This window comes from Antechinus flavipes, chromosome 3 (assembly GCF_016432865.1).
Source record: "Antechinus flavipes isolate AdamAnt ecotype Samford, QLD, Australia chromosome 3, AdamAnt_v2, whole genome shotgun sequence".
NCBI classification, from domain to species: Eukaryota; Metazoa; Chordata; class Mammalia; order Dasyuromorphia; family Dasyuridae; genus Antechinus; species Antechinus flavipes.
This window is the reverse complement of record NC_067400.1, coordinates 504,859,061-504,885,094: the sequence shown is the minus strand read 5'-3', so window position 1 is coordinate 504,885,094 and position 26,034 is coordinate 504,859,061.

Genomic DNA, 26,034 nt, shown 5'->3' with positions numbered 1-26,034 from the left:
TTTCAGCATCATTCTCTCCACACCTCCAACACCAGCTCAGCATTCCCCTCTCCTTCCATCCTGTGTTGTCTTCTTCTATTCCCTCTGTTTCTTAATTCTCATCCTTACATTTCAAAATATTGACATATACGTGCTACTGCTGCTGAGTGATTTCATTCATCACTCAGAGTTTGTGAATGGGAGGGTAGTTGGTGAGGAAGGATGAAATTGATCCTTATTTTAAGCTCAAGCACGTATTCTTCTCCTTTCCTTCTCTTCCTATAATTTCCTAAAGAAATCTTGTGCAGCATGGAATGCTGCTGTGACAGTTCCAGCAAACTTCCATAACTTGAAGCCTGTATCTCCACACTATTGGAAAGAGGGAGGAGGGATCATGGTGTAGGACTGGATTTCATTTCAAGCACTTAGGTAGAGGCCTTGGGTCATCTCAATGAGTCTCATTGATGGTGGTATGGTGAGTAGTGTTTGGGGTGTTGAGTGAGCTTAAGGTATCACTTCATGGTTTTTTTTTTTTTTTAAGCCTTCCTTTGGTTACAAGTATACTAGAATATGAAGATAGCTGAAATTTATTTTGGATGCATAATTTTTTATTTTCAAGAGTTTCAGGAATTTATAAAAATCAGATACAATGTCTAGTCCTCTATCATGTTTGTCACATTGATGTGTTGCAGCTCCTGGGGAAAATGCAGCAATAACCCTAAGGCTACCTGGTCTTGGGAGTGATGTAGTTAGAAATTATGTATTTCTTCCCTTAGATTATCCTGTCTCAGTTTATTCTATATGACCAGGATGCTGAGCCCACAAATATTGCTGGTTCTCAGATAAGTGTCTGTTGGTCAGTGATAACAGAGCTTTTGAGACTAATGAGCAACAATAATGGTCTAAAGTTGACCAGAATAAAAATGGTTGTCTTCAAGTCAGTTAGTGGCCTTTTGGGCCTAAAAACACACCTCTAAAGGCTCCCCTGCCTCCATAAGTTCTGCACACAGAATTAGAACCAGACCACTCCTCAATTACACTCCTAAGCTATACAATTAACATATCAGTGATATGGAGGACCTGGTTTATCTAATTTTTCCCTATAACTTTATTTTCCCTTTTTTTTTTTTTTTTTTTTTTTTTTGCTAACTCCTTTTGGAACTTATCCCACTTTAATTGGCATTACAATTATAATAAACTTTGTTCCTTGACTTGGAGTTGGGTTGGAGACTGCAGATTCCTTTGAGACACTTTGTAACACTGATCTGGAACACCAAGATTTTGGGGCCCCCGTGAACCCTAACAACATGATGTTAATCAATAATTAAAAAAAAACAATGAACTTTCTTTAAGTAAGCAATGTGGCATCTTCCTTCAAATTCTATCAAACTAGAGCTATCTTGTGTTAAATGAAGAGAGGGACAGTTTATAGAATCAGGGCACTGATAGTTCCATTTGTTTCTACCATATCAAGGCTAAATGTCTGATATTGTGTTAATTTATGAATGATTTATTTTATGAATAATAAACATATTAGAGAAAGTCCAGAAGAGAAGGACCAGATTTGTAAGATGATTAGAAATATAGTTCTCTGAGGATCATATGAAGAAGTGTAAAAGTATTTAGCCTGGAGGAGAGAAGATTTGGAGTTGATATAATAGTTGTATTTGAGGGGTTAACATGAAATTACAGAGGTTACAAGTTGCTCATCCTGTCCTTAAAGAGGAAAAAATGATAGGTGGAAGTTACAAAAGGTAGATTCAATGTAATTGGTCAATCAATCAACAAGCATTTATGAAATTCTTATTGTGTGTCTGGCTTTGCTCATTATGAATTCCAAACGTGATAATGTATATAAATACTAAACAAATTTTAGTTATTGATTAATAGTCTGTGTTAAAATTTAATTACAAAATTGGTTTGGTCTCCAAACATTCTCATACCTCAAGAAGAAATGAAATTAAAATGATTCTAAAAGTTCTTGTCTCATTGTGCAGTCCAAGTATAGGAAAAAAAAAACATTATGCTACATAATGAAGTGATTTTCTTGGTCAATGCATGATTTTGTGCTATCATTTTAAAGGACATATTTCTTTTGCTCTTTAAAGCTATTCCCTGTAGTCTAAGAATTATGATCATGTACAATAAAGGAATATAATAAGTAGTTCCTTGCATCACAAAAAGGAGACTAAGGAAGTATTTAGTAATCCAAAAGTTGTTTTTGTTTTTAGTCTCCCTCAAAAGCCAACAAATAAAGATTAATCTTAAGTGATAGCTATTGTAGAAAAGGTTAGGGAATGTGAATCACAGAATTATAGTTTTAAATTAAATGGAACCTCATAAATGAGAGAATTAAAGCTTTGGGGTGGTGGGGATAGATGACTTGACCATGTTAAAACTGGTAGATATGATGAAGGCTGTAAGCTACAAATCTCCAAGTTCAGTCTCATTCCATTGAAAAAGGAATATTAGGTCTAACACCAATTAATTAACAGGGATTCCTTCATTGACCTTGGAAGCAGTTTAACCAGATACCTCCTTAGGAATGTCAGATTGTTTAGTCCTTTAAGCTGTGTTTGACTCTCCATGATCCCATTTGGGTTTACATAGCAAAGAAACTAGAGTGATTTGCCATTTTCTTCTTTAGGTTACTCCAGGACTATACAAGTCACTTTGTAATACTTATACACCTTCTTCCTTCTCTCCCTCCCTCTTGTGATGACCGAGTATTTAAAATAAGCTGGAGTCAGGAATTCAGGTTAAGGGAAAAATCTTCAATCTTTATTGAAGTGAAGAGGTGAAGAAGGATTGCGATAACAATATGGGCAGACAGGAAGCTGGCTAGCAGAGGGGAATTGGAGGTGAAGGACGGTCACGATAGCAATGCGAGCAGCTGTGTCAAGATGCTAGCCAGCAGTCTCTCTTTCCACTTCCCTTTCCACTCCCCTGCCTCCACCCACCAAAATCATCATTTCCTATACAACACATCAGGACTTACACAAAGAGTGGATGGGGGCCATTCTTTCTCCAAGCTTATATATTAATAGAGTATGGTCCAATTACTATTTAGCCTCATGGACTTGGAACCTCAGTGCATCAACTTGAGCCTCAGCCCATTACACTCTCCCTTCTCCCTCCCTCCCCTCCTCCTTTCCTTCCTTCCTTCCTTTCTTCCATTCTTCCTTCCTGCCTTCTCTCCTTTTTTTCTCCTTCCCCTCCACCCTCCCTGAGATTGTAAGCAACCAGATATAGGTTATTTATATATATTGTGAAATATTTAGGATTAGTGAACTAGAAAGAGAAAATAGCTCTCTAAAAAATAAAATTGGCGAAATGGAAAAAAAAATTCCATAGAACAAAACAACTCAATTGGACAATTAGAAAAAGATATAAAAAAAGTGAGTGAAGAAAATACTTCATTGAAAATCAGAATCGAACAAATGGAATTGAATGACTCAAGGAGACAATAAGAATCAGTCAAGCAAAACCAAAAAAATCAAACAATGGAAAAAAATGTAAAATACTTTCTTGGGAAAACAACAGGCCTGGAAAATAGATCCAGGAGAGACAATCTGAGAATTATTGGACTCCCAGAAATGTATGATGAAAAAAAGAGCCTGGACACTATTTTCCAGGAAATTATCAGAGATAGAAACAGAGAGTAAAATAGACATTGAAAGAATTCATTGATCACCTACTGAAAGGGATCCTAAAATCAAACACCAAGAAATATAGTGGCCAAATGCCAGGAACCTCAGATGAAGGAAAAAATACTGCAAGCGACTAGAAAAAACCAATTCAAATATAGAGGAGCCACAATAAGGATTACTCAAGATCTAGCAGCATCCACATTAAAAGATCGAAGGGCTTGGAATATGGTATTCTGAAAGGCTAAGGAACTTGGTATGCAACCAAAATAATCTACCCAGCCAGAATGAACATCTTTTTCCAGGGAAGAAGATGGTCATTCAACAAAATAAGTGACTTTCACCTATTTTTGATGAAAAAACCAGAACTTAACAAAAAGTTTGATCTACAAATATAGAACTCAAGAGAAACCTAAAAAGGTAAAAAGAAATCTTGGAAACTATTGTTCTGCTATAAAGATGTATAAAGAATACATGTATACCTTGTTCTAGAAACTAAAGGTGGAAAGGACATTGTACCAGAAAAAGGGTAAAGTGGGGGTACTACATCTCATGAAGAGGCAAAGGAAACCTATTATATTTGAGAGAAAGAATGGAGGGGGATAAATATAGTGGATATCTTACTGCCATCAGAATTGGCTTTAAGAGAAAAATTTTAGACATATTCAATTTATGGTGAAACTTCTCCCACCTCATTGAAAAGTGAGAAGGGAAAAATGAAAAGGGAAGGAATCAGCTAAGCAGAAGGGAATATGGAAACTGTGGGGGAAAGGAGTAAGATAGGGGGAGGAATTCTAAGGTGGGGAGAGGGATACTAAAAAGGGAGGGCTGTGAGAAGCAAGTGGTGCTCACAAGCTTAATACTGGGAAGGGAGGTAAGGGGAAAAGAAGGGAGAAAAGCATAAACAGGGGTTAATAAGATAGCAAGTAATACAGAATTGGTAATTTTAACCATAAATGCAAATGGGGTAAACTCCCCAATACAGAGGAAGCAGTTAGCAGAATAGATTAAAAGCCAGAATCCTACAATATGTTGTTTACAGGAAACACATCTGAAACAGGGAGATACATGCAGAGTAAAGGTAAAAGGTTGGAGCAAAATCTACTATGTGTCAGGTGAAGTCAAAAAAGCAGGGGTAGCCATCCTGATCTCAGATCAAGCAAAAGCAAAAATTAATCTAATTAAAAGAGATAAGGAAGGGCACTATATCTTGCTAAAGGGTAGCATAGACAATGAAGCAATATCAATATTAAACATATAGGCACTAAGTGTGGTGTAGCATCTAAATTCTTAAAAGAGAAATTAAGAGATCTGCAAGAAGAAATAGACAGCAAAACTATAATAGTGGGAGATCTCAACCTTGCACTCTCAGAATTAGATAAATCAAACCACAAAATAAATAAGAAAGAAGTTAAAGAGGTAAATAGAATACTAGAAAAGTTAGATACGATAGATCTCTGGAGAAAACAAAATGGAGACAGAAAGGAGTACACTTTCTTTTCAGCAGTTCATGGAACCTATACAAAAATTGACCATATATTAGGACATAAAAACCTCAAACTCAAATGCAGTAAGACAGAAATAGTAAATGCATCCTTTTCAGACCATCATGCAATGAAAATTACATTCAAGAAAAAGCCAGGGGAAAGTAGACCAAAAAGTAATTGGAAACTAAATAATCTCATATTAAAGAATGATTGGGTGAAATAGCAAATCATAGACATAATTAATAACTTCACCCAAGAAACTGACAATAATGAGACATCATATCAAAATGTATGGGATGCAGCCAAAGAGGTAATAAGGGGAAATTTCATATCTTTAGAGGCCTACTTGCATAAAATAGAGAAAGAGAAGGTCAATGAATTGGGCTTGCAACTAAAAATGCTAGAAAAGGAACAAATTAAAACCCCCCAGTCAAACACTAAACTTGAAATTCTAAAAATAAAAGGAGAGATCAATAAAATTGAAAATAAAAAAAAAATTTATTGAATTAATTAATAAAATTAAGAGTTGGTTCTATGAAAAAACCAACAAAATAGACAAACCCTTAGTAAATTTGATTAAAAAAAGGAAAGAGAAAAATCAAATTGTTAGTCTTAAAAATGAAAAGGCAGAACTCGCCACTAACAAAGAGGAAATTAGAGCAATAATTAGGAGTTACTTTGCCCAACTTTATGCCAATAAATTTGACAATTTAAATGAAATGGAAAAATACCTTAAAAAATATAGCTTGCCCAAACTAACAGAGGAAGAAGTAAATATCCTAAACACTCCCATCTCAGAAAAAGAAATGGAACAAGCTATTAACCAACTCCCTAAGAAAAAATCCCCAGGACCAGATGGATTTACATGTGAATTCTACCAGACATTTAAAGAACAATTAACTCCAATGCTATATAAACTATTTGAAAAAATAGGGATTGAAGGAGTCCTACCAAACTCTTTTACGACACAGACATGATACTGATACCTAAACCAGGTAGGCTGAAAACAGAGAAAGAAAATTATAGATCAATCTTCCTAACGAATATTGATAGTAAAATCTTAAATAAAATATTAGCAAAGAGATTACAGAAAATCATCCCCAGAATAATACACTATGACCAAGTAGGATTTATACCAGGAATGCAGGGCTGGTTCAATATTAGGAAAACTATTAGCATAATCAACTATATCAATAACCAACCAAACAAAAACCATATGATCATCTCAATAGATGCAGAAAAAGCACTTGATAAAATCCAACATCCATTCCTAATAAAAACACTTGAGAGTATAGGAATAAATGGACTTTTCCTTAAAATCGTCGGGAGCATATATTTAAAACCATCAGTAAGTATCATGTGCAATGGGGGAAAACTGGAACCTTTCCCAGTAAGATCTGGAGTGAAGCAAGGTTGCCCACTATCACCATTATTATTCAATATCGTATTAGAAACATTAGCCTCTGCAATAAGAGTTGAGAAAGAGATTAAAGGAATTAGAGTAGGCAATGAGGAAACCAAACTATCAGATGATATGATGGTATACCTAGAGAACCCCAGAGATTCTACTAAAAAGCTATGAGAAATAATCATAATTTTAGCAAAGTAGCAGGATGCAAAATAAATCCCCATAAATCCTCAGCATTTTTATACATCACCAACAAAATCCAAGAGCAAGAGATACAAAGAGAAATTCCATTCAGAATAACTGTTGATAGCATAAAATATTTGGGTATCTATCTACCAAAGGAATATCAAGAATTATATGAGCAAAATTACAAAAAAAAAACAAACTTTCCACACAAATGAAGTCAGACTTAAATAATTGGAAAAATATTAAGTGCTCTTGGATAGGCCAAGCGAATATAATAAAGATGACAATACTCCCTAAACTAATCTATTTATTTAGTGCTATACCAATCAGACTTCCAAGAAAATATTTTAATGATCTAGAAAAAATAACAACAAAATTCATATGGAACAATAAAAAGTCGAGAATCTCAAGGGAATTAATGAAAAAAAAATCAAATGAAGGTGGCCTAGCTGTACCTGATCTAAAATTATATTATAAAGCAGTAATCACCAAAACCATTTGGTATTGGCTAAGAAATAGTTTAGTTGATCAGTGGAAAAGGTTAGGTTCACAAGACAGAATAGTCAACTATAGCAATCTAGTGTTTGACAAACCCAAAGATCCTAACTTTTGGGATAACAATTCATTATTTGATAAAAACTGCTGGGATAACTGGAAATTAGTATGGCAGAAATTAGGCATGGACCGACACTTAACACCATATACCAAGATAAAATCAAAATGGGTCCATGATTTAGGCAGAAAGAATGAGATTATAAATAAATTAGGGGAACATAGGATAGTTTATCTCTCAGACTTGTGGAGGAGAAAGAAATTTGTGACCAAAGATGAACTAGAGACCATTACTGATCACAAAATAGAAAATTTTGATTATATCAAATTAAAAAGCCTTTGTACAAACAAAATTAATGTAAACAAGAATAGAAGGGAAGCAACAAACTGGGAAAACATCTTCACAGTTAAAGGTTCTGATAAAGGCCTCATTTCCAAAATATATAGAGAATTGACTCTAATTTATAAGAAAGCAAGCCATTCTTCAATTCATAAATGGTCAAAGGATATGAACAGACAATTTTCAGATGACGAAATTGAAACTATCTCCACTCATATGAAAGAGTGTTCCAAATTACTATTGATCAGAGAAATGCAAATTAAGACAACTCTGAGATACCACTACACACCTGTCAGATTGGCTAAGATGACAGGAAAAAATAATGATGAATGTTGGAGGGGATGCGGGAAAACTGGGACACTGATGCATTGTTAGTGGAGTTGTGAACGAATCCAACCATTCTAGAGAGCAATTTGGAATTATGCCCAAAAAGTTATCAAACTGTGCATACCCTTTGATCCAGCAGTGTTTCTATTGGGCTTATATCCCAAAGAAATACTAAAAAAGGGAAAGGGATCTGTATGTGCCAAAATGTTTGTAGCAGCCCTGTTTGTAGTGGCTAGAAACTGGAAATTGAATGGATGCCCATCAATTGGAAACTGGTTGGGTAAATTGTGGTATATGAATGTTATGAAATATTATTGTTCTGTAAGAAATGACCAGCAGGATGAATACAGAGAGGCTTGGAGAGACTTACATGAACTGATGCTAAGTGAAATGAGCAGAACCAGGAGATCATTATATACTTCAACAACGCTACTATATGAAGATATATTCTGATGGAAGTGGATTTCTTTGACAAAGAGACCTAACTCAGTTTCAATTGATCAATGATGGACAGAAGCAGCTATACCCAAAGAAAGAATACTGGGAAATGAATGTAAACTATTTGCATTTTTGTTTTTCTTCCTGGGTTATTTATACCTTCTGAATCCAATTCTCCCTGTGCAACAAGAGAACTGTTCGGTTCTGCATACATATATTGTATCTAGAATATACTGCAACATATTTAACATATATAGGACTGCTTGCCATCTAGGGGAGCGAGTAGAGGGAGGGAGGGGAAAAATCAGAACAGAAGTAAGTACAAGGGATCATATTGTAAAAAATTACCCTGGCATGGGTTCTGTCAATAAAAAGTTATTATAAAATAAAATAAAATAAAAAAGAGAAATATTTATATATTAGTTGTTTTGTACAAGAAGACTTGAATAAAAGGGGGGAAAAGAAAGAAAATGAAAATTGCATGTTTCATTTTGTTTTCAATTATATCAGTTTTATTTTTTCTGGTGACAGATAGTAAGCTTCATCATTTGTCCTTTGGGATTGTCTCAGATTGCTGAGAAAAGCTAAGTCATTAACAGTCCTTCCATTAAACAATATTGCTGTTATTGTGTCCAACATTTTCCTAATTTGTTTACTTCACTATGCATTAGTTCATATAAGTTTTTCAGGTTTTCTGAAATTATCCTATTTGTTATTTCTTAAAGCACAATAATATTCTCCTAAAATCATATACGACATCTTGTTTAGCTATCCTCCATTTAATGGGTATCAAATTGACTTTCAATTTCAGAGCTGGTATGCATATATATATATATATATAAGTACAAATAGATCCTTTCTTCCTTTTTTGGATGTCTTTGGGAATATAGACTTAGGTGTGATATTGTTGGATTAAAGGGTACATATAGTTTTATAATTCTTTTGGTGTAGTTCCAAATTGTTCTCCAGAATGGTTGGATCAGTTTACAACTCCACCAACAATGCATTAGTGTTCTAGTTTTCCTACATTATGCGCAACATCCACATTTTCTTTTTTTCTTTCTTTTTTAGGTTTTAGTCATATTAGTCATTCTAATAGGTATCAGGCATGAGCTCAGAGTTTTAATTTGTATTTCTCTGATCAATAATGATTTTAAAGCATTTTTTTATATGACTATAGATAGCTTTGATTTCTTTGTCTGAAAAACTCCTGGGCATGTCTTTTGACCATTTATCTATTGGGGAATGAATGGCATTTTAAAAAAATTTTACTCAATTTTCTATGTATTTGAGAAATGATACCTTTATAAGAGATATTTGTTGCAAATTTCACCCCACAGTTTTCTGTTTTCCTTGTAATTTTGATTATATTCAATTTTTATGTGTGCAAAAACTTAAATTTCATATATTTAAAGTGATCTATTTTACATTTTTGATTCTCTCTTTATGTTTTTTGTCCTGAATTCTCCTTTTATTTGTAAATATAACAAACAAAATATTTTATGCTCTTCTAATTTACTTATAATATCATCCTTTATGTGTAAATCATATACCCATTTTGATCTTATCTTGGTAAATGACATGAGATGTTGGTCTATACCTAGTTTATATTCTATACCATATTGTTTTTCTAGTTTTTCCAGCAGTTTTTTGGTCAAATGAGTTTTTATTCCAAAAGCCTGGATCTTTGGGTTTATAATATACTAGATTACTATGGTCATTACTATGATGCATTTTCTACCTAATCTATTCTACTGATCCACTACTCTGTTTCTTATATAGTAACAAATTGTTTTGATAATTGCTGCTTTATAATATATTTTGAGATCCAGTATAGTCAAACTACTTTCTTTTGCTTATTTCATTGATTCCTTTGATAATATTGAGCTTTTGCTCATCTAGATGAATTTTGTTATTTTTTCTAGTTTTAGAAAAGTCATTTTTTGATAGTTTGATCGGTATGGCACTGAATAAGTAAATTAACTTAGGTAGGATTGTCACTTTTATTATATTGTCTTGAACTACTCATAAATAATTGATATTTCCCATTGTTTACATCTGATTTATTTGTGTGAAATATATTTTATACTTATGTTCATATAGTTCTTGAATTTATTTTGGAAGGTAGATTTCCAAGTATTTTATATTGTCTAGTTACTTTAAATGGTATTTTTCTACCTTTTGCTGCTAGACTTTGTTGGTAATATATAGAAACACTGATAATTTATATGGACTTATTTTATATTCTAAAACTTTGATAAAATTGTTAATTTCAAATAGGTTTTTATTTGATTCTCTATGATTTTCTGAGTATAACATATCTATAAAGAGTAATAGTTTCTATTCTTTAATTTTTTTCTTAATGCTAAAGCTAATATTTCTAGTACAATATTGAATAATAGTGGTGATAATGGGCATCCTTGCTTCACTTCTGATTGCATTTGAAAAGCTTCTAGCTTCTCCCCATTAGAAATAAAAGTTGTTGATGGTTTTGGATAAATATTGCTTTTCATTTTGAAATAAAATCCATTTATTAATATGCCCCCTAGTGTTTTCAACAGTGCTGTATTTTGTTAAAAGTCTTTTCTGAATCTATTAAGATAATCATTTGATTTCTGTTAGATTTGTTATTGATATGGTCAGTTATGCTGATAGTTTTCCAAAAATTGAACCAGCCTTGCTTTCCAGGTATAAATAGTATATTTTCCTGATATATGTTGTCTCATTGTTGTTATTTTTAAAATGAGATTATCAATTATTTCTATGATTTGTTCTTTTTTACCCAGTTGCTTTTTAGAATTAGATTATTTGATTTCCAATTAATTTTTAATCTACCTTTCCATTTTCCATTATTTAATGTTTTTTTAAATTATATTAAGATCTGAAAAGGTTGCATTTATTATTTTTTTTCTTGCATTAGATTGTGAGAATTTTATGTCTAATACACGGTCATTCTTAGTGTAGGTGTTTCATAATGTCGAAAAAAAGGAATATTACTTTCTCTTCCTATTCAATTTTTTTCTAGATCTCTATCATACCTAATTTTCCTAGAATTGATTCTCCTTCACTACTTTTTTGTTTTATTTTGTTCTATGAGGTAAAAATTGAGGTCCCCAACAAGTATAGTTTTATTATCTATTTCCTCTTGTAATTTATTCAAATCTTCAGAAAATTTAGATGCTCTTTTTGTTTCTAGAAGGCCCAAGAGCCTAAGGGAAATTGTTTACAATATGGACTTCCAGGTCGTTATAAGAGACAATGCAGAAATAAGAAGAGCAAGTAACATAGACCATCTTCAACATATCTAAAATGCAAAAAAAGGGTGTCATTGGGATTCAGAATGTATAAACAATCAGGGAAACTTTGTTCGGGCCTTAGCTCCAGGCTCCTCCCAAATAACTGGGGCAGTACAAATACATAGCAGGGAACCAACAACACCTTTGTACACTTTCAACTAAAACAAAAGGAGGATATAGAAAAATGTTATATGTAAGAAATAAGATTATCAATTATTCCCCTTAGCACAAAAAACCATGAAACAATACCACCAGAAAGTAATAGAGAAATAATATTTATGGTGCAGAAAAAAATTGCAAAAAAAAAGGAAAAGAAACAAAATAATAATACTCACAAAGGAAGCACAATTCACAGAATTTATGAGAGAGCAGAAGGAAAATTTAAGGAAAGAATATTTAATATAGTACTCTACTCAACCTTCTGTAAGATCATTCCATTGTTTTCTCACCCCACATTGGACACCTTTTGTCAGGACCCTTGGCCAGCAGGATCACAAAGTGGCTTGGAAGAGAAATGAAAAAAATGAATTCAGGTGGGGTTGCTGTTGGAATACTTAGCAGAGCTATTTATTAGAGCATAAGACAAAGGTTATATTGTAGAAAAGCACATTCTTTATGTATGAGAGAGACAAGTTTGAGATAGTGAATGGTTACATTATTTTACTTACACAATGCTTTTGCCTCACATTCATGTTTTTATTCCCTGTTTCCATCAAGGAAGTCTGCACAAGAATTGTGGCTAACTTGGGAATGCATGTCAAGGAAGAGAGGTTAGTAGAAAGCTTACTAGAGAGATAATGTGAGCACAGAACAGGTCATGCTGTTCTTTCTCTGCACTCCACTTTAGCTCTCAATATTCTTTAATTTGACTTCATTGTCTATGATAAGTTTTAGCAAGATATAATTTCTTTCTTTATCTTTTTTAATTAGATCCTTTTTTTGCTCTATATTTATATCTTTTTTGCTCTATATTTATACCTATTGCTTATATTTATACCTTCTGTCTTCATATACACCTTCTAAATGCTGTTATAGTAATAAAGTTGTAAAGAGTTAAAATATTATATTGTAATATAGAAATATAAACAGTTTAACCTTATTGAATTTCTTTTGTTTTCTCTTTATTTTTATTTTTATTTTTTTATGTTTCCCTTGATCCTTGTATTCAGAGATTATTTTATTCAACTCTGGTCTTTTAATTAGAAATGCTTAAAATATGAAAATACTCTGTTTTGTTACATGTGCTATTTTTTGTTTGTTTGTTTTTTTGGCAAGGCAATTGGGTCAAGTGACTTGCCAAAAGCACACAGATAGTAAATGTGAAGTTTCTGAGGCTGGATTTTAACTCAAGTTTTCCTGACTTCAGGGCTGGTACTCTATCTACTATGCCTTCTAGCTGCCCCAGTCATATTCATTTTTTCTGGTAAGATAATTTTTGATTATAATCCTCACACTTTTGCCTTTCAGCATATCATATTCCAAGCCTTCCAGTTCTTTAATGTGAAAGCTGCCAAATCCTGTGTAATTCTGACTGTAATACTTTCTCCTTAATCAATGTGCTTTGGAATTTGTTTATGATCTTCCATGAAGTTTTTGTTTTGGGATCTCTTTTAAGAAGTGATTGGTGGATTCATTCAATTTCTATTTTGCCCTTTGATTCTAACATATGAGAATAGTTTTCTTTGATGATTTCTTGAAAGTGATGCCCCATTTTTGTTTTGTTTTGCCTTATCATGGTTCTCAACTAGTCCAATAATTGTTATATTCTCTCTCTTGTGATTATATTCTAGGTCAGTTATTTTTCCAATAATAATTCTATTTTTAAAATTTTTTTGTTTTTGTTTTATTTTATCTTTATGGCTCATAAAATCATTAGTTTTTACTTATTCAATTCTAATTTTTAAGGAATTATTTTCTTCCGTGAACTTTTGTATTTCCAATTCTATTTTTAGGGAGTTATTTTCCTCAATAAGTTTTTGCATAGATTTTCCCTTGCTATTGACTTTTTTAATGGTTCTTTTTCATTACTTTCATTTCTTTTCCCAATTTTCTTCTACTTCTCTATTAGGTTTTTAAAATTCATTTTTAAGATCTTCTAAGAATTCTTTTTGGGCCTGAGACCAAATTACATTTTTCTTTGAGGCTGCACATGTAGCTATTTTGACACTATTGTTCTCTTCTAATTTTATGCTTTGATCCTCTATTACTTTAGTAGGTTTCTATAGTCAAGCTCTTTTTTTTTTTTCTTCTCTCTTTTTTTTTTTTTCTGCCTTTTTAAAAAATGTGGTATTTTTATGTGAGAGTTGGGTTTTGGTCCTGCAGCATCCCAAGCTTTTTATTCTATGCTCCAGGTCTTTTTTGCTGGCTTTGACTGGGAAGCCAGGCTTAGCTGCTTCTTTCTTTGGAAAGAAGAATTCCCTTTCGGCTTGGACTGGGTTTTACTACTGGTCAGCAAAGAAGTTAAGCCCTGGCTTGTGACTTGCATTGAGGGAGAGGTTTCTGAGGTGGAGCTTTGTTGAGCTACATATAGACAGCTTATTTGCCTAGGGAATGATGATTTGAGGAGGGTTGGGCCTTGCTGGTAAATGGGAATAAGCTTGGAGTCTTGCTGCCCCTTTCCTGATGTGAAGCTGGCTGCTGAGGCTCTCTTGGCCTTTGCTCCTCTCTTACCCTATCTTTCTTACTGTTATGGTAAACTGTTTCCCTGCTCTTAGATCAATTCTGAGGCTGTATTCTAATTGTCTGGGGGAAAGTTTGGAAGGGCTTCAAAGGATTCCTTCTTTACTCTGTCACCTTGGCCCTGGAAATCCCACTTTTTCTTCCAAACAGTGCTAAAAACTCTGCTGACTTTTTCCTATGAATAACGATTATTTTTCTGTCACACAGATGTAACTTGTACATTTAATACTCTAAGCAACTAATCCAGAATGCAGTATCATTCTAATTTCATTTTCAGAGTGTGTGAAATAAGGTAATCACAATGTTTTATTAAGTGAACTCTTCTATTAGCATATATATAGCCCAAATATACAATAAATTAATATAATAAACTGTATTATCCTTGAAAATATTTTGTGAATTAATTCTACAAGACTCATAGGAAATGTATTTTTGTGCAAATTAATATAATAATCTGTATTTCCCCTTGAAAATGTTTTGTGAATTAATACTACAAGACTCATAGGAAATATATTTTTGAGCTTATTAAGAGCTATTGTATAAGACTGTCTTAGATTTTATAAGTTGTGTAGTGGCTTTGTGGATATACAGCAGTTTGTTGTTACATAGTTCTTAAACATATCTGTGGTTCTGCATCTACCATTCAAAAGTATCTCTTGACTGACTTTTGTAGCTATTCTTTCTGCAAGGATGTGCAAAGTTTTTCTCTGAAGACTCTACAATAAAGTGAAGTAAGTCTTTTATGTAGGAATGCAATGTCAGGCTCAATATTCTCTCACCCAATCGGGAGTCACACTTCCCTCTAGACATATAGCATTCAACATAGGGCCATCTATCTATAATTTGCTTTCTTACTCCAGCCTTAGATGGTTATACTTTTTAAATGGGTTCCTGATTAATCCTTAAAAATGAATCATTGGGAATGTTTGGGTCAATATAGTACGATGGTTTCCCCACAGGAGGGTCTTAGTTAAGAGAAATGATTAATTGCAATTTAGTAAGGCACAATGGCAAAATCTATACAAAAATTTTGCCATTTTGTTTAATCCTTCTTAATTCTAGCACCTTCCTTCTGTTTATTTTCCATTTATGCTCTGCATAGCTTGCCTTGTATATATTTGTTTGCATATTGTGTACCCCATTAGATAGTAAGCTCTATAATGGCAGGGGCTGTCTTTTGCTTCTTTTTCTGTCCCCAGTGCTTAGCAGAGGCCTGGCACATAGGCACTTAATCAGTCAATCAATAAACAGATTTTGTAGCAGCCAGTACTTGGTTTACCAAACTGTGATTATTATAACAGCCTGAGACAGAGAAGACTCTGAATGAATGGGACAGTTGCTCCAGAACATTTGATATTAGATGCAGCTGATATTGCAATTGGGGTGGAGTTCTTGCCCCTTAGAAGTGGAAAGTAGGAGAAGTATGATTGTGTGCCCCAAAGAGAAAGGGTTATATTTTCAAAACTGAGCTAAAGAACCAAGACTGAGTGCAGAGACACATTAACCTGAAATAATGCAAACAAGTGATCTTTATTGTGGAACATACACCATAGTCAGTTCTTCATGGTATTAACTTCTAATTAACTGAAGCCTGAGGATGGTATTGAGTCACTTAGGGGCATTCACGGCTCACATTTATGGGGTCACTTATCTGGGCTGCCACCTGGCTTAACTAGAACACAGGTGTGAGTTAATCCCTGGATACTCTTGATTAATTGTGGCCACCTGGTGCTTTTAAGCATCAATCCAGGGAACTGCCTCTACTACTGTGACTAAGTGAATCTTTGCAGATATTCCCTATCAATTTCCCTTCTAGTTCTAGACAGTCTAGTTATTGCTCATTTTTGACAATGCTCCCCAACCCAGTCACTAGAATTATCAGTAAGGAGCTGTTGTGTGCTCTCAGCAAGTATGTGCCCCACAGAAAGGTGGGTATCTGTCAGAAAATTATGATATTGAATTAAAAAATGGACATTCAATGAACTTGCAGATTTTCAGGACTTTTTATTAACCAAACAAGAACTTAATAGAAAGTTTAATATATAAGAATCAATATCAAAGATCAAGTTCAAGGAACTCAACATGGAAAAATTAATTTTTAAAATTAAACTTTTTTAATTTTCAAAAGATATGCATGGATCATTTCTCAACATTAACCCCTGCAAAACCCTGTGTCCCAATTTCCCCATCCTCTTCTCCCCATTCTCTCCCCTAGATAGCAAGTATTCACTATATATTAAACATGGTAAAATTATATATATATATATATATATATATATATATACATATATATGTATATACGTATATATATATACATACATATATGTTAAGTCCAATATACACACATATTCATACAATTATCTTGCTGCACAAGAAAATCAAATTAAAAAGGAAAAAAAATCAGAAAGAAAATAAAATGCAAGCAACAAAAAGAGTGAGAATACTATGTTGTGATTCACATTCAGTTCCCACAGTCATCTTTCTGGGTATAGGTGACTCTCTTCATCACAAGGTCATTGGAACTGGTTTGAATTATCTCATTATTGAGAAGTGCCATGTCCACCAGAATTGATCATTGTATAATCTTGCTGTTGCCATGTACCATGATCCTGGTTCTGCTCATTTCACTTAGCATAATTTTGTGTAAGTCTCTCCACACTTTTCTGAAATCATCCTGCTGATCGTTTCTTATAGAACAATAATATTTCATAATATTCATCTTCCATAACTTATTCAACCATTCTCCAACTGATGGGCATCCATTAAGTTTCCAGTTTCTTGCCACTATGAAGAGGGCTGCCACAGACATTTTTGCACAAGTGCGTTCCTTTCCCTCCTTTACGATCTCTTTGGGATATAAGCCCAGTAGAAACCTACTGGATCAAAGGGTATGCACAGTTTGATAGCCCTTTGGGTATAGTATAGTCAAATTGCTTATGGTTTTTTATATGGGAAATATATACCATTTGTGTAAGACTGACATCAACAATAGGATAGCTCAAAAAAAAAGATTGATGTAGAGTTAATGTAAATAATAATAATTATGTTAGATAAATGAGGTGCAGGGGAAGAATTGACACAAAGTTTTTGAAGGGGAGAGGAGGGCTTATAGTTCTGAAAACACTCATATTGGGAATGAGTTAAATAGGCAACACTACATATATACCATGAAGGATATAATATCCTCCAAAATCTATAAAGTAATTAGAGAAGAGGAATGGGCATATGGGGAAGCAAAGAGCAAGGGAAGAAGTTAAGGGAGGAATCCATAGTGGAAGGGGGGATGGTTCCTAAGCAAGTTAAGGAGTAGAATGAAAGCAAAGAGTCAGCAGGGATAGTCAAGATGTGTGTGTGTGTGTGTGTGTGTGTGTGTGTGTGTGTGTGTGTGTGTGTACATATGTATAAATATATCTTTTCTTAACTATAGCTTGCTTGGGGGTGGTGGAGGGTATGAAGGGAAAAAACAATAAAGCTAAAAAGGTATATGGTAGAGGACAAAGAACAATTTACAAGGAAGTAAAAAAAAAGATGGATGTTCATGAATATAATTTCTTCTACTGATATATTAAAAAAACATATATATGGGATAAGTTGGAAATAATAAGGGGGAAGGTGCTGGAATAAAGAGGCATTGGGGAAAGCTTTTCCTATAATAGGTGAGATTTTAGTTTTCACTTAAAGGATGACAAAAGTCAGTATTCTTGGATCAAAGTGTTTATGTTGTGTAGGAAGGTATAAGAAAGGTAGGAGAAAGTACGTTATGAAGGGCTTTGAATGCCAGAACATTTTAATATTTGATTTTCGAGGCAGTAGAGAGCTCCTAGAGCATTTTGACATCATTGTACCTGAGCTTAAGGAAAATCACTTTAGTGATTGAATGGAGAATGAATTGGAGAGGAAAGAGACTTGAGGCAGACAGACCCACCAGCAAGCTATTGTAATAGTAAAAATGTGAGGTGATGCTGTATGAGGCAGTTCAATATTCTTTTTTTTTTAATTGAAGCTTTTTATTTACAAAGCATATGAATGGGTAATTTTTCCAATATTGACCCTTCCATAACCTTTTGTTGCAAATTTTCTCCTTCTTCCTCCCAACCTCTCCCCCATCTGGCAGGTAGTCCAATACATGTTAAAAATGTTGAATACATGTTAGATCCAATATATACATACATACTTACTTATACAGTTCTTTGGTTGAGCAAGAAAAAACAGATCAAAAAGGAAGAAAAAAAAACAGAAAAAATGCAAGCAAATAACAGAGAGAATGAGAATACTATGTTATATTCCACCCTCTGTTCCCACGATTCTCTCTCTGGCTGTAGAGGGCTCTCTTCATCACTGCACAAGTGGAAAGAGTTTGAATCATCTCAAAGTTGAAGAGAGCCAGGTCCATCAGAATTGATCATGATATAGTCCTGTTGTTGCCATGTACAATGATCTCCTGGTTTTGCTCATTTCACTCAGCATCAGTTCATGTAGGTCTCTCCAGGTTTCTCTGAAATCATCCTGTTGGTCATTTCTTACAGAACAATAAAATTCCATAACATTCATATACCACAATTTATTCATCCATTGTCCAATTGATGGCTATCCACTCAGTTTCCAGTTTCTTGCCACTACAAAAAGGGCTGCCACAAACATTTTGGCACATGTGGGTCTCTTTCCTTCCTATAAGATCTCTTTGGGATGTAAGCTCAGTAGTAACACTGCTGAATCAAAGGGTATACACAGTTTGATAATTTTTTGAGCATAGTTCCAAATTGCTCTCCACAATGATTGGATCCATTTGCCAGATGTTATACCTATGGGCAGCCGGGCCTTACCTCCTTTTCTCAAGCTTCAGTGTGCATCTGGACATGAACCATCCCTGTTCCCCAAAGAGAGTCATAAGCCCGAAGAGATGAAATCCAGATGCTCTTTATTAGAGGTGCTTTCCTCTGCCTTCCTCCCCTCTACAATCTTTGGTTCTTCCTTATATCCCCCTTTCCACACCAACCATAAGGAAGTAAGCTTATGCTGAGATGGGTGATTCAGGAAAGGTCAGAGACCCCAATAAGGAACTTATGCTGACGTGGCTGCATCAGGAAAGTCCCAGAGCTCACATCCTGATGACAGAGCACTTCTCTAAAGAAGCGTATTTTTGGGTCACTGTGACTTGCTCTTTGACCTGAGCTATTGTCAGCAACCTTTGCAAGCCCTGGGTCTTATGTTTGTCAGGGGAACTACAATGTGATACTTCCTTATCTCCAAGCCAGCACCTATTTTCTGCCTGGGCCCACGACCCCTGAGCCCCGTGTCAGCACAAACTTCTTGCCTGAGCCCTCTGGGCCCTGACATCTATTCACAGTTCCACCAACAATGCATCAGTGTCCCAGTTTTCCCACATCCCCTCCAACATTCATCATTATCTTTTACTGTCATTTTAGGCAAGATGACAGGTGTGTAGTGATATCTCAGAGTTGTCTTAATTTGCATTTCTCTGATCAATAGTAATTTGGAGCATTTTTTCATGTGGCTACAAATAGTTTCAATTTCTTCATCTGAAAATTGTCTGTCCATATTCTTTGACCATTTATCAAATGGAGAATGGCTTGAACTATTATAAATTAGAGTCAATTCCCTATGTATTTTGGAAATGAGGCTTTTATTAGATCCTTTGGATGTAAAAATGTTTTCCTAGTTTATTGCTTCCCTTCTAATCTTGTCTGAATTAGTTTTTTTTTTTTTTGTACAAAAAGTTTTTAACTTAATATAATCAAAATTATCTATTTTATGATCAATAATGATCTCTAGTTTTCTTTTGGTCACAAATTCCTTCCTCCTCCACAAATGAGAGGTAAAGTATCTTATGTTCTTCTCATTTGTTTATAGTATCATTCTTTATGTCTAGATCATGAACCCATTTTGACTTTACCTTGGTATGTGGTGTTAGGTGTGGGCCTATGCCTACTTTTTGCCATACTAGCTTCCAATTTTCCCAACAGTTTTTGTCAAATAGTGAATTGTTATCACAAAAGATGGGACTTTTCGGTTTGTCAAATAATAGATTGTTATAGTCATTACCTATTTTGTTCTGTGAGCCTAACCTATTCCACTAATCAACTAGTCTATTTCTTAGTCAGTACCAAATGGTTTTAATGACCACTACTTTATAATATAGTTTTAGATCTGGTATTGCCAGGCCACCTTTATTTTTTTTTTTCTCTTCATTAAAATTCCCTTGAAATTCTTGACCTTTTGTTCTTCCAGATGAATCTAATTCAGTAAAATAGTTTCTTGGGAGTTTGATTGGTATAGCATTAAATACATAGATTAGTTTAAGGATTATTATAATCTTTATTATATTTGCTTGACCTATCCACAAGCACTTTTTATTTTTCAAATTGCTTAGATATGACTTTATTTGTGTGAAAAATGTTATGTAGTTTTGTTTATATAGTTCCTGATTTTCCCTTGGCAGATAAATTCCCAAATATTTTATACTATTGACAGTTATTTTAAATAGAATTCCTCTTTTTATCCCTTGCTGTTGGATTTTGTTAGTGATGTATAAGAATGCTGATTATTTATGTGGATTTATTTTGTATCCTGCAACTTTGCTAAAGTATATTATTTCTAATGTCTGGATTATTTCTAATAGCTTTTTAATAGATTTTCTGGGGTTCTCTGAGTATACCATCATATCACTTGAAGCGTGATAATTAACTACTCTAATTCCTTTAATCTCTTTTTCTTCTCTTATTGCCAAGGCTAGCATTTCTAATACAATATTGAATAGCAATGTTGAAAGTGGGCAATCTTGTTTTATCTCTGATCTTATTGGGAATGGTTCTAGTTTATCCCTATTACAGATGATGCTTGCTGATGGTTTTAAATAGATGCTACTGACTATTTTAAGGAGAAGTCCATTTATTTCTATACTCTTTAGTGTTTTTAATAGAAATGGGTATTGAATTTTATCAAATGCTTTTTCTGCATCTATTGAGATTTTCATGAGATTTTTCTTAATTTGGTTATTGATATAATCAATTATGCTAATAGTTTTCCAAATATTGAACCAGAAATAAATTCCTGGTATAAATCCTACTTGGTCATGATGTATTATCCCGGGGATAATTATCTGTAATCCCTTTGCTAATAGTTTGTTTAAGATTTTTGTATCAATATTCATTAGGGAGATTGGTCTATAATTTTCTTTCCTTGTTTTCATCCTACCTGGTTTAGATATCAGTACTATGTCTGTTTTTTCAAATAGTTTATGTAACATTGGAGTGAATTATTCTTTAAATGTTTGGTAGAATTCACATGTAAATTCATCTGATCTTGGGCATTTTTTTTAGGGAGTTAATTAATAGCTTGTTCTATTTCTTTTTCCAAAATGGGACTATTTAAGTAATTTATTTCCTCTTCTGTTAATCTTGGCAATCTATATTTTTGTAAGTATTCCTCCATTTCATTTAGGTTGTCAATTTTATTGGCAAAAAGTTGGGCAAAGTAACACCTTATTATTGCTCTAATTTCCTCTTCATTGTGTATAGTTCTCCCTTTTCATTTTTGAGACTAACAATTTGATTTTGCTCTTTCCTTTTTCTAATCAAATTAACTAAAGGTTTATCTATTTTGTCGGCTTTTTCATAAAATCAAAACTTAGTTTCATTTATTAATTCAATAGTTTTTTTAGTTTCAATTTTATTGATTTCTCCTTTTATTTTTAGAATTTCAAATTTGTATTTGATTGCGGTTTTTAATTTGTTCTTTTTCTAGCTTTTTTAGTTGTAAGCCCAATTTATTGATTTTTTCTTTCCCTATTTTATGCAAGTAAGCCTCTAGATATATAAAATGTTCTCTTATTACTGCCTTGGCTGCATCACACCGATTTTAGTATGTTGTCTCATTATTGTCATTCTCTTTGATGAAGTTATTGATTGTGTCTATAATTTTCTGTTTCACCCAATCATTCTTTAGGATGAGATTAGTTTCCAATTTCTTTTTGATTTATTTTTCCCTGGCCCTTTATTGAATGTAATTTTTATTGCATTTTGATCTGAAAAGGATGCAGTTACTAATTTTGCCTTTCTGCCTTTGATTTTGAGTTTTTTATGTCCTAATATATGGTCAATTTTTGTATAGGTTCCATGGGGGCAGTTTAATATTCAAGAGAAGTTGCAAAGGTGATACTGACAGTCCTTGGCACACTTTGAATAATGATGTATGGTAGGGAGGGAGGACTGCTAAGTTGTGAGCCTGATAGACTGAGAGGATGGTGTTGTCCTCACCTCAAGGTATAGTGAAATTCTCAGAGGACCTCAAAGGTGGATATTTATTCTGAGCCTCTGGGGTTCTTTAAAAATTGAATAGATGGGGATAGCTAGGTGACGTAGTGGATAGAGCACTAGCCCTGAAGTCAGGAGAACTTGAGTTCAAATCTGATCTCAGACACTTAACACTTCCTAGTTGTGTGACCCTGGGCAAGTCACTTAACCCCAATTGCCTCAGAAAAAAATTGAAGAGACTTAGGGGTGATAGCACCTTCCAGGGTAGCAAGCAGCCACAATCACCACTCCCATTGCATGTTTCCTGCTGCCAGCACACTTGTGCATTGGCAATGAATTTCAACAAGGAGTACCTACCACTTTAGCACATGTCACCTTGAGAGAGATGTAAAAATGTACTTCATGTGAGGGCATACTAAGTTTGAGGTAACATGAGCACAAGGAATGCAGTATAATTCTTTTATATGATAAATGCAACTTGCTTTATGCAACATATATTTATAAATCAAATTCTCTTTAAAAGATGCTTGACTTCTATAAAGATAACAATGATTAATACCTCAAATAGTTGTATTAGTTTGATAAAAAATATATATATTATACTTATGGCTGGTCTTTGCCAAGGTTATTAGGGGCAATCAGTATCTCTAATTTCTATTCTGTACCTCAGTGAAAAATAATGTGCTTCATTTATCATGGAAATGGAACTGAAAACATACTTCCAAGTCCTTGTGTTACTTTAGTACAGTAACAAATCAATAGTACAGACTCCACAGTCAGCCAGTTCTTAATTAAAGGCCTTTTCCCCTTAGATCTATGTTATCTTTATTCTCCCCATGACTTATCTGAGTTTGAGTATTCCCAAAGTGATGCAAAATATGTCATGAGGAAAAGAATTGTTATGATGTCAGTCCTTGTGCCTTTACTAGCCAGCTATATGATTATAGACCAGTCACTTAATCTCTGCCTCAATTAATTTCTCTATAAAATGAGAATAACATCTGAATTACTTTCTAGCATTCTGGTGAGGATCAAGTGAGATAATATTTGTAAAGCTTTTAGCTAGTGCTTGGCACATAGTAGGTACTTAAATGATTCTTTCTTCTCTCCCTCCTTCTTTTGGCCAGAAATCCAGGGAGTTTTTCTCTCTCAGATTGATTTTTTTTGGACTAGGTAAAAGAGTTCATTATTTTTTTAATTAACAATTTTTAAAGTCTTAAAATACAAGTACAAAATACAAAACAAAAAAAGAATATAAAACATTTCTCTATATATAGCAGAACATATGAGAGAAATCAATATAAAGTAATACATTTCCATTTCAAGAAAACCTATATAATAAATACTACACATTGTTTTTGAAAGATGTCCAACTTTTCTTTGCTTCTTTGTAGGTTTTTGTTTGTTTGTTTTGTTTTCTGCTATGTACTTTTTACCTTATTTTGCCTCCTCCTTGCTCCCCCCAAACTGTTATAATTAAGCAAGGGGGTGGGAGGGGGTTAGCTATGTGGCTTAGTGGATAGAGCACCATTCCTGAAGTCAGGAGGACCTGAGTTCAAATCTGGTCTCAGACACTTAACACTTCCTAGCTGTGTGACCCTGGGTAAGTTACTTAACTCCAATTGCCTCAGTAAAAAAATAAAATAAAATAAATACATAATTAAGCATGGATACACATACACATATATACAAATATATTTATAAACATGGACATATATGCTCATACATATATGTGAGACTATATACTATGCTTTTTTCCTCTTGTCATCTGTTTCTCTGAAGGTGGATGGCATCTTCTTTTTTATAAGTCCATGTCTTTGCATTTGTTCCTCCAAAGCAATTGGGATTAAGTGATTTACCCAAGGTAACATAGTTACTTAGTGTTAAGTGGCTAAATTTGAACTCAGTTCAAATAGTTGAACTATTGACTGTGCAGTCTAGCTGTCCCACTTTTCATGTTTTTCCAAATCAACCAGCTTATCATTTCCTACACCACAGCAATATTCCAACCAATGATATTCTCTGAGAGATTATTTTTGTGAAAGTCCCCCCCCCACCCCCGCCCCAATTTTCTGCATTTCTTCTATTCTTGGCTGCATAGATTTTATTTTACAAGAAAATGCCCATTTAAAATAAACAAAATTATCCATTTTACACTTCAACAATACTTTTGCCTTTTAATGTGCTTTAAGATCTGATACAACTGGATTTGCTTTCTTTACATCTTCCCTCTTCTCCCTGCCCCTTGCTGTTGTAAAGTTCTTCTAAATAACCTTTGTTATTATTTTTATAACTTATTAATGTAATTTTAGTAATTTAATTGGGATGTCACTGCATATATAAATTAGTTGAGTGTAATTTGTACTGACTTTACCTACTCCTGAACAACAAATATTTTCCCAATTATATATAACTTTATTTGTGCAAAAAGTGTTTTATGTTTATATTTGTATAGTTCTTGTGTGTGTTTTGGCAGAAATACTCTCAGGTATTTTATGCTATCTATTTATTTTAAATGATCTAAAACAATATTAAATAATATGGCTGACTGATAATTTTCCTATTTTTCTCTTTTGATTAAATTTATTTTAACATTAACTTTCTCTGAAATCATGACTATAACCCTTGATTTTTAATATAATAAATTCTACTTTTAACCTTTATTTTATGTTTGTATATATCTCATTTTTATAGCATTTCCGAAAAGCAACATATTATTGAATTCAATATTTTAATTTGCTATCAGTTTCCATTTTAATAGTAAATTCATCCTATTAACATTCTAAGCTATAATTACTTAAATATTTTTCTCCTCCATATTTTATCTCATTAACCTTCTTACCCTATTCCTATCCCTCTACTTGACTTTCTATTTGGTACCTTGCCTTCTTGTTCCTTACCTTATCCGTTTCTGCAAGGATTTTTTCCTTATACTCTCCTCCTTGATCTTATCCCCTTGCCCTCATATTTATTTCTGAATTTTGGAGACTTTTTATATTCATATATATATATGTTGTTTAACCCATTCCCAAAGAGAATAAAATTTTAGCACTACTTGCCCTCCCTTACCAAATTCTTCTGCATATTTTTTTTTCTTTTTGCCTCATTTGTATGAGATAAATACTCCCTTTTATCCTTCTCTACATAGTTTTATTTATTTATCTGTTTTTTCAGATATTATATTATATATTATATAATATATATATATTATACTCAGCTTAGCCCAAGCTTTTCTTTCAAGCTATCCAAATAAAAATGACAGTCATAAAAGAACTGATGATTTCTTATATAGGTAAACAATTTGGCCTTATTGAGTGCTTTATAATTGATATTTAGTATTTACATTTCTTCTGGATTTTATATTTTGAATTTTCCCTTAAATTCTGCTGTTTTTGTCACAAAAACCTGAGTCTTTCTGTTTG